The following is a 10,587-nucleotide window of genomic DNA, read 5'->3' as shown; positions in this document are numbered from 1 at the left end:
GTTGCGCGGCCCATAGAAGCAACCCAATGACCTAGGGAATAAAAAAACATGTCCCATAAGCACGAACGACTATGCGGCCAGCTAGAGAGGACACAGCCATGGTCGGCTGCACCACGCCGTCGAGAACAAGCTTCCAGTTGCTATCTGTACATGAATAAATTTGGATGGCAATATGTTCCGGTTGAAATAATAACAAACAACACCATCTCAAATCTCAATCTGTTTTTCTACACTCGATTTCTAACACCAGTTCATCTCCTCTTGGTCTGAAAGACTGAAACTTAGCTTCTACGTAGTACAAACTTCAGACTTCATGTTCAACCTCAACTTGTTAGGTTAAGCAGCTAGCTAGGTTTCACGGCGGAGGTGCGGACATGGCAGCGACAGTCACCCTCTCTTTCACTGCAAAGCTCGGTTTCACTTTCACGGCGGCGGCGAGCGCTGGCAATGGCGACGGCGAGCGAACAACGACGGAGTTCGAAGGTTTTTCCCCCTTGCGCGATTGGGCTTCGTTTATGGGCCGAACGGTTTTAGGCTTTTGCTGGGGGTGCTTGCCACGTTCCATCCGATGAGGCATCGACGGGCGCTAGACATCCACGTCCCTCTGCAGTAGTTGTTGCTACGTTCCTAGTTAAGGGCTCATTCGGTTTGGAGGAAATCAAAACATAAGAATTATGAGTAGTATAGGAATATGATAGGATGGCACTTGCCATCCTAAGGAATTTACTTGCCTCGTTCCTACGTGTAAAATGAGCTTTGAATGGATGTGTAGTTTTCTTCAAAAACATGGGAAATGAATAGTATTCCTACGAAATTCCTGCACGCATTTCCTACAAACCGAATGCATACATAGAAAATTTTCCTCTGGAATCCTTATTCCTATGTTTTTCCTACGAAAATCCTCCAAACCGAATGAGGCCTAACTGGCCCTGCTCGCCCCCGACTGCATCCGCCCCCGACTCAACCGCGCCGCCCGCCTGTTCATCCTCAAAGCGCACCCTCCCCCGTTTCTCTCTCCTCTCCTCTCCTCTGTTCCCCCTCGGGGGCCTCCTCAACAAGATGCTCCGCTCATGCTGGAATCTGCACCGTGTTTCCAGATGCGTTTTTGCATTGTACTAGTACTGATTTTTGGCTCTGTATTGAGAATTTGAGATCAACGTTTAATTTTGGGCGTTTGAAATCTTGTTGGGTAAGTCCTATTGCTGGTTACATTATCCTCCACCCCACAGTCCGGGGAAAATTGGAATTGATGTTTGCTATCAGCGGGGAATTAACAATTTCTATATTTGGATTATTTGAGTCGGATTCTAACTTTGAGTAAAAACCGGTACCTATATTTGGATTTCTATCCTGCTTGTGTATCTTATTTGAGTCGGATTCTAACTTTGCTCTTTCGTGACAGATCTGCTCATGAATCCTTCTTGATGGCCAGAAACATTGCAGCACATAGCCAAACGAATCGGCCTAGCCACCTCCCTTGGGCTTGGGGCAATGCTTTTTCCTATTGCACCTCCAGTAATACCCTCGGTGAGCAATTTGCCTCTATCAAAGGGAAAGATGGAGCAGAAATTATGAAGGAACCCAAGCTGGTCAATGTGAGGTCGGCCGACATCTATCCTAATAGCAGCCATCGCGATGGGTCTATAACTCTATATACGAAAACTCTATTCTCCAAAGCATAGGTCATGTTACAAAGCGTGATGAGAGTAAGTGATGCAACTCGATTAAAAGTTTGAGGCCGAATGCATATTGTTTTGTTTTGAAATATGCAATGTTTATTTTGATTGTTCTAGAGAAATTGTTTAGCGAAAGGTCGACCAACATGTAGTTTTTTTAATCTAAAATTTCTGGATAGAAATTTGGTGATAGATAATGCATGGTTAGGATCTGGACAATAGTCTTGTTTCTCTATAAATAGTTGTCATATGATTGATTTAACGATGTCCATATCATGTTTTAATATAACAACAACAAAGCCTTTAGTCTCGAACAAGTTGGGGTAGGCTAGATCTGAAACCCGTAAGATCTCGAAACCACTTCATGCACTCCTGTATGGTTACTTTTTTGGTGATATTCTAGTCCTTGAGATCTTTCTTCATAGATTTCTTTCATGTCAAGTTTGGTCTACCCCTGGCATTAAATATCAACGTGTTTTAACCGTTTGCTATGCACTGGCGCTTCTGGAGGTGTGTGTTGTATATGCCCAAACCATCTCAGGTGATGGTGGACTCTCTTCAAACGGTGCTACTCCAACTTTATTACATATATCATCATTTTGTGAAGTCCTATTTTAATGGCTCAAAACCGACCTTTGTTGCAGTCCTATTTTAATGAGAAAGTCATCAGTGTCGCCGTCCACTTGTTCGGACACTTGTCACAACATTGCCATACATGTCCTTGATGAGGGCAATGTACTTTGTTGGGACTTTGTGTTTCTCCAAGACTCACCACATAACATTCCATGGTATCTTATTATAGGTCTACTCCAAGTCAATGAACACCATATGCAGGTCCTTTTGCTCCCTTTATCTCTCCATAAGTTGTACCAAGAAAATGGCTTCCATGGTTGACCTCCCAGGCATGAAACCAAACTGATTTTTTATCATGCTTGTCATTCTTCTTAAGCGGTGCCGAAAGACTCTCTCCCATAGCTTCATTCTATGGCTTATTTGCTTAATTACACGGTCATTGGTACAACTTTGAACACCTCCCTGTGTACTAATATACTCCGCCTCCATCCTTTGGCATCTTTTTTGCCCGAAAAATGAGGTTGAAAAGCTTAGTTAGCCATACTTCGCTATGTCTCTGAGGCCTCTCGACACCTCAATGAGGATACAATCAGGGCCCGTTGCCTTTCCTCTTTTCATCCTTTCCAATGTCCGCCTGACCTCAGACTCCTGGATTTGTCGCAAAACGCTTGCTTGTATAGTCAAAGGAGTCGTCTGTTTTAATAGAGGACCTCAATATGGAATCAAGTATTTGGTTGTGGAGTAGTTTTCTCCAAATTGCAACATCGATAAGCTTGAGTATTCTATAGTCTCACCTAAATAGCTTGGCGTAATCATGGTCATAGCTGTTTCCTGTGTGAAATTGTTATCCGCTCACAATTCCACACAACATACGAGCCGGAAGCATAAAGTGTAAAGCCTGGGGTGCCTAATGAGTGTCATTTTGACTTTCAAAAAATTTAGGACTTGGATCAAATTTCTTATATTCTATTTACTTGCATATTATTATATTATCAGAAACATTACTTTTTTCTTGGAATCACGTGAAAAAAGTAAGCTCTGTGCAAACTTATGCGTTCATACCAAAATATAAATGGTAGATAAGAAAATATGATTTGTGGATAATTAATTGATTTGGAAAATTCTATAAAGTTCAAGCTATTGCTTTTTAATATTTTGTCGTGTATGACATGAGACTTGTAGCATTTGTTCTTGTAGCTTGGATTAGTAAACCTATTCCCAAAAGGTATACTTTTTCAATGTAGCATTGCTTTATTCTCCTCACTTATTTCGTTATATTTTTTGTTATGTTTTTCTAATAGATAAACAAAATTCTAACTTAGCACATGTATGCATGTGGAAATCATAACTGTACTAATTATTTTAAGTACTTGTCTAATATTATAATTTTTAAATGAAGCACAACTGGAGCCAATGAAGTTTTCGGATCCCACTAATTGCTTTCCTGACCAGCAAAGGTGTTGTATACATTTTGTATGTAACATGATGCAATTTTTCTCACTGAAATTGGCTAAAGTTTCTGCAAACACAAGCTTAGTACAATTATATGGATATATAGCAGTGCGAGATTCTCGGGATTTGTTGCTTAATTATATTGTCAATCGTAGCAGGGACGATCCCATTGTGGTGAAACAGGTGCACATCTTTACTTATACACAACTATTTTAAATAATTCATTTATTTTATAGTGTAGGCCTATGTCTGTCAAATGCATAGAGTGGATGGATTGTAATATAAACATTTTATGGCATACTACAATCATAGGACCACAATCATTTTTCATTCATAAAAGTTGGATGGAAAGTAGAATTTTCTAACCTACCTTATCTGTTTTATCTCTTGTGGATTGATGCATAGAATGAAAATGATGTTAGTTATGTTCTCTGTTTGTTCTAAGGCCAGCACTGGGCGCCGGTGCGCCGGCCGAAAGTTTCGGCCGGTCTGCCCCCAGCCGCGCGAGACCGTCAGATCGCAGCTCCTCTGCTACCTTTTTCTTATCTTATCCTTGCCTCCAGCACATACAGAGAGGAGCGAGCCGGTCGGGGCCGCCATGGATGCGCGACCACGAAGCACCGTCGGCTCGCACCGTCCGCCGCGCTGTCACAACCACACACCTCGCTGTCGCTGCTCGCTGTCGTCGCGCGCGAGGTTGTCGACGTCGTGCCCGAGGTGGTCGTCGTGCCCAAGGTCGCCATTGCAGCTCCCCTGACCGCCCCCTGGTTGCAGCACCACGACACAACGTCGCATCTCCACCATCAGCCGCCGTTGCAGCTCCCCATCACCGTTGTGCCCCCGTCCCAGCAAATCGACTCCATTGCCACGGCTTTCCATCTCGCCATCGCTGCTTGTAGCTCCGCCATTGATGGTTGTAGCATCCACCGATGAAGGTCGTAGCATCGCCGGTGGCCGCTTCCAGTAAAAGAACACTAGGGGTTATTGCTTCACGCCTAGACAGTTGTAGCATCCCCGCTGCTGCTCGCAGCTCCTCGCACCGCCGGTTCCAGCATCTCCAGCGACCGGTTGTAGCATCCCCATCTAACGCTCGCAGCTCCTCGCACTGCCAGTTCCGCATCGCCGATGGACGGTTGTAGCAAAAGAGCGACTCCGGTTGTAGCAAAAGGCGACGCGGTTGTAACAAAAATGCGACGCCAGTGGTCGTGGTTGCATCTTCTCAATCATGGTTGTAGCCGCCGCCAGCCACAAACGCCAATTGTAGCAAAATCCCTCGCCGGTCGAAGCAAAATCCGGCGACGGATGCAGCAAAACTTTGTCAGCACCGTCACGGTTGTAGCTTCACCGTGAAATCATTGTAGCAAAAAATCTTGCCGGTCGTAGCAAAATACGACGAAGGATGTAGCAAAACTCCGTCAGCGCCGTCGCAATTGCAGCTTCGCCATGAAAAATCCTTGTAGCAAATTTTGAGTCGGTAGCAGCAAAACTGGATGACGGTTGTAGCAAAAAAATCATCACGATACACCCACTCTCCGCGGCCCCGCCGGTTGCGCCGCCCTCGCCGTTTGAAACATCCCCGGCCGGCGTTATGGCCACCATCTAGCACAAAGGGGGCAACTGTGTCGACGTCGATGTTGGGTCACGGCACAACAGGGTACACAAGTCAGAAAAAGTGGGGAGGGGGTGCAGCACCGCAACGGCGGGAGGGGGAAGGTGGGCACCGGCCATGGCCACCACATGGCGGAAACGGGAGGAGATGGGCGTCGTCGGTGGTGCAGCCATGGCGGAGAAGTAGGTGATGGGGAAATAAAACAGAGGAAGGAGAGAGGGGATTTGTGCGTGGATGGATAAGGGAAAATGGGTGGGTGGGATGAGCTGTGTGTGTGGCCCCGTGAGCGTCGCTGGGAAAGCGACCGGCCGAGCGTTCGGCCGGTGCGCCGAAGTGAAACGTTTTCCTTGTTCTAATGTTTCTACTTAATAGATGTGACAAGATTAATTTATCATTTTCTTAAGCAAGCATTTTCTTATTTCGTAATACATGAATATTTACCTACTCTTGGTGTTATGAATGAATATTTGCTTCCATGTGGTTAAATCTAACGACCATGATATCAAGAAGAGAATAACATCGTGGGTTGACAATTACTAAGAAAAAAACATTTCAAGTAAATATATGTGAAATGAGTGATACTTTAGCAAGTGTTAGGTATTCAAATAAAGTCGGACGCGACAATTTTTTACTACTAATATTTTTGGAACTGACTAGGGAATGGTGTCGCACAATTGCCTTCATGTGCGGCTTACTCCCTGCCCTCGTACAAGCAGACAACAACATAACAGCAGCAAAGAGTTTTCCAAATTCAAAATTTTCAAATCTTTTATCTCTGTTAACCCGATTGACTTTTCACCATTGGCTTTGCTACGATGAGGTCTTCAAAACTAGATCTCATATCTTCAAGAATTGTATTCGCCAGGTTATTAGCCACTCAGTTGCCATAAAATTTACTTGGTTATCTACTTATACACTAATGTAGAACTTTGCTTCATGGTACTTTTATGAGTTGATGCCACTTTTTACTCACTCTCTAGCTACGCATAACATTGCGCTGCAATGTGTAAAAAAAGTCATTGTCTGGTAACTTTATTGTGGCAATTGTTCGCTCCTAACATGCATATGCTCTCTCTATATGAACGAAATCCCACTGGGACACCGCCATACTGGGGCGCATGCGTGTGAGCATATCCCACATAGAATTACTAATATTCTTTTTGTTTTGTCAAATACATCCGATTGTGCTTATCACATATGATATAAACACAACAAATACTTAGGACTTCAGCTACAAGACCATTTGGGTGTTTGTTCCTATAAGTTAAATGTTATCTTTACTCTTCTAAAATTTGAGGTGTTGGTGTTGATGGCTCCACTTTGAGGATCATTATGGATTTTTGCATTGAAATGCTTGTGTTTGGAGGATGTCATACACATATGCTGTTATCCTTGCATCCATTAGGCAAGTTTATGGTTAATTATCTTTGGATGATTTATTGAACATTAAGTTTCATGTGCAATCGTCTTACGTTTGTTTCTGGGTTTAGAATTTAAGCCATCATTTATTTGAGATTCATCATTGTCAGTTGGCTCGAAATAAGAATATACACTTTAGATTACTCTTTACTTTTTACTATGTGCTACTAGCAATTACTCTGGAGTAATAATTAATAGTTGTTTTGCAGGGTTCTCTCATTGAGATGATTGGCCCTAAGAGGGGCATTAATATGCTCGGTGATGTTCTAGTTGAGTTTGACATGAGGATCAAGACAGGAGGGCAAAAAGAAGATGATGATCTGCAACTTATCGACGGTGTAGTAGAGTACAGCAAAGCAAATGCACCTTTTCGTCCATTCACAGAGCGCATTAATGGTAATTGTGGTGCAGTTGACATCACTTTAGCACGCGTTCCTGATGCAGTGGAGGCCACAATAGATGTTGTCATATCAAAAATGCAGAGTGGATTTGATTTATCTCTCAGCTCGTTTGTGTTTATTGGTGGGTCACATAAGGAGATTGAGCTCTTTTGCGGTATTATTGGTGAGTCATGTGGTTTAACAAGAAGGCATGTGATTGCTATACAGGAGGATACTTGGATGTATTTGAAGTTCAAGGTAGGTCAGAAAGGCTCTAATTATAATGATGTAGAACGGTATTGTCAGTTCAAAGCAAACATTCATGGATGTGCCTATCAAGAAATAATGCTTAAGCATGCCTCTATCTGGGTGAAGGTGACTTGGTCGATCATACCATAAAGTTGTTGTGTTCCATATTCAAATTTGAGTTGGACTATTTGATCTTGCACTGAATACATCTCTAATTGGCACCGGATCAATTTCTTCAAGCTCTAAGCTCCCTTGGAATAGAGGTGAGATTTCTCTCACTTTGGTGTACGTGGTGTCCTTGGGTATTAGTAGGGGGCTACTGCAGGTGGTTCCAGCTACCGAGGATATGGCCAAGATGCACGCGAGGACCATCTTGCTCGTGCTACTATCTTCTCGCTCCCTAGCCCAACCTTTGTCTTTCTGTAAATTGGTATAGGCGACTTTCTGTCTCTGCAAATCGGCCTTGGCGAGATGGATACGATTCAGCTGCTTCCATCGTTTAACTAGAAGCTAACAGTTAACGCGTGCTTCGCTTTGTTTTCCTGTATTCTTTTTGTGCTTGTGCGCTCCGTTGAGTTGTAAGCCTCCTAGAGTGTCCCCTTGTATTGTTTGGCCGAGGTGGTTTGTGTGGTTTGTATTTCCTGACCGGTTGATGGCTTCGTTAATTTAAAACCAGGCTCTTCGCGAGCCTTCGTTCTAAAAAAAAAGAAAATTTTGTTTCGTGGCAACGCAAGCATGCATGAGAGTTATATGCAGTACGTCCTCCTCAGTTTGAAAACCTTCTCTTCCCCTTTCTACCGCTTCCATCGTGCCGACAAGAGCAACTGTCTGCCAAAAACCGAGTACCATTTACCTACATGTGGCCCATATCTTAGCCGGGAGAGATGGATTAGTACTATAAAAATTAGGGAGCCATGCCTTTTGGCTTTACTTATAGTCCGTTTAACTTCAAATTAGTTGCACCTACACTACACTTCAACACATACAAACTCGCCGTATTTCCAGTGGGATCTTATTGGAGAGTTGAGCTAGCTCTCCTTTTGTTTCCCTGCCTTTACTAGCACAAGAAGACAGTGACATGAAGACTCAATCAGGTAACATGAAGAGTCAATCAATCAAAGTTTCAGAGTGTCTGGTGGACTAAAATTCAAATGCTTGATGCAGGTTGGCATCTTTCGCCTAATAAGTTAGCCTAGCGTTCTTTTATTAAAAGCGTTGGATATTCTTTAAAAAAAAAGCGTTGGATAGAGATAGCATTTCTTTAGTTTGTGATACTTCATTCACACTCCATTCTTCAGACTTTTATCTTTTGAACAGTTCTCTGCTTTTTCATTAAAAGGAATAAAATTTGTCTACTTCATGTTGAATACTGGTCCATTCGTGCTGTGAATTTTTATCCATCGTTGGATACTTGAAATTCTAATTCACCAGACACTGTCACACGGGCAAATTTGGAAGAGTTAATGTGTGGCGGGTACGGTCAGCCGCCCGGCACTGCTACGACGATTCCGCTGGCAGGCATAAACTGGTACCCTCCAGTGCTACTTCTCCAAAATAGTTTTAGTTCCTTTTTTTTGCTATGATTTGTTTTTTTTACTATGGCTTTAGTTCCTTTTTGCAGAAGAACATGGAGCTTTAGTTCAAACAGAAGAGACAAGGGAATGGATGCTTGCGAACGGGATCTAGTTTGTTGGAGAGTTGAGCTGGCTCTACCTTTACTAGCAGTCTAGCAGAAGAAAGACAGTGACATGAAAGACTTGATCACTCGAACAAGCAAGGTTCAAAATTCTGGTGAACTACTAGAGATTTCTTCGTTGCAGATGAACAATTTTTGCCTAGAATGTTCAGCCTCACCTTAATCAGAGAATTCAGGTGATGATCTAGCATAACATGACAGACAGATGGTGCATGCAAGATCAAGTTGAGGAGGTGTTTCATATGCCTGGTGTTAATAATAAAACCTGTCCTCCTGCATAATTGGGGCACAATTCCTTGTTTCATTTCGCACTCATGGATTGGAACACCGCATAGATTCATCTGCCTTTGCCTTTTGTGATGTTGGCTAGCTAGATAGACCCCTCTGAATTCCAAGCAAAGTGATGTTGCCTCAAGAAGAACCTACTGCATGTGGACCACTCAACCTTTCAAATCGCTTTAAGATTGATGAGATGCAATTCAAGTACCTGAAGAAGTACCAAAAGGAACGCTAGATTTTTCTTAACCAAAAGGCAGGGCACCGGTTAGTTACTGTAGGAAATAGCGACCATAAGTCCATAAGGTCAATTTGTTTTGCAGCAACAAAGCATGAGGTTACAGTCAGTACCTGTAGTCTTTCAGACACTTTCTGTGCTCATGTCCTCATATCAGTTTGTTGGTTCCTTATCTTTAATTTTCACCACTTTCATATGAGGGCCGGCAAGTGCAACTTTCTCACTTTAAATTACAGTACTGCTACTTTGTTTGCGCCCTCATCTATGTTTACTAGTGTCAGTGTAGCATTTATCTACGTACTGCCCCCATATATGTTGGCAGGGAAAGATGGATTAATTAGCACTATAAATTAGCCATGCTTTTTAGCTTCACTAGCTTTGAGTCAAAGTAGCCTTGCATAAGTTGGCGGTAGCTTTGAGTCAAAGTGGCCTTGCATAAGTTGGCGGGAAGTCGTTCGAGCTGATACTTACTCTGCCTAATAAGGTGGCCTCTTCTGGACAAGTGTGGCACAACATGTATCTTTCTTTCCTCTCTTTTCTTTTTCGAGAAAGGGCTTCCCCAATTTGTAGTAAGAGAAATCAAACTTCTTAAAGATTCCACCAAACACGCTGCACCTCAAGCCGATCAAACCATCAAAAGTTAACGCAAACCACGTATACAAACTACAACCTCCTTCCGAAATTAACTGTCGCTGAAATGAGTGTATCTAGACGCGAGTATATGTCCTATCCAATGACAAACACAGAAACAAAATTGCTATGTTTTTTTAGGGATGCTATTGGTTCTTGTTGGGGAGTTGAGCTGACCCTCCTTTTCTTGATGTACATTTACCAGCACAAGAAGACAGAGACATGAAGACCCAAAGAATCAAAGGTTCAAAAATCTGGTGAAGAAGAGAATCCTTGTTGCAGATTGTTTGCAACTTTTGCCTAAAAAGTAAGCCTATCTATTTGTTCATTGAAGCGTCGGATGGGACTAGCATTTTCTTATTTTTTGAAGCCATTGCCAAAAATGCATT

The 10,587-nt window shown here is 42.8% G+C and overlaps 1 pseudogene; it reads left to right on the top strand.

Moving 5' to 3' along the window:
* The first annotated feature begins 374 nt into the window (after window positions 1-374).
* On the top strand, window positions 375-7,508 carry LOC125506753 (annotated as a pseudogene).
* Window positions 7,509-10,587: the final 3,079 nt, after the last annotated feature.

Source organism: Triticum urartu, chromosome 5 (genome assembly GCF_003073215.2).
Source record: "Triticum urartu cultivar G1812 chromosome 5, Tu2.1, whole genome shotgun sequence".
NCBI lineage: Eukaryota > Viridiplantae > Streptophyta > Magnoliopsida > Poales > Poaceae > Triticum > Triticum urartu.
The sequence above is the reverse complement of the archived record's forward strand: the minus strand, read 5'-3'. Positions and strand labels throughout refer to the sequence as shown.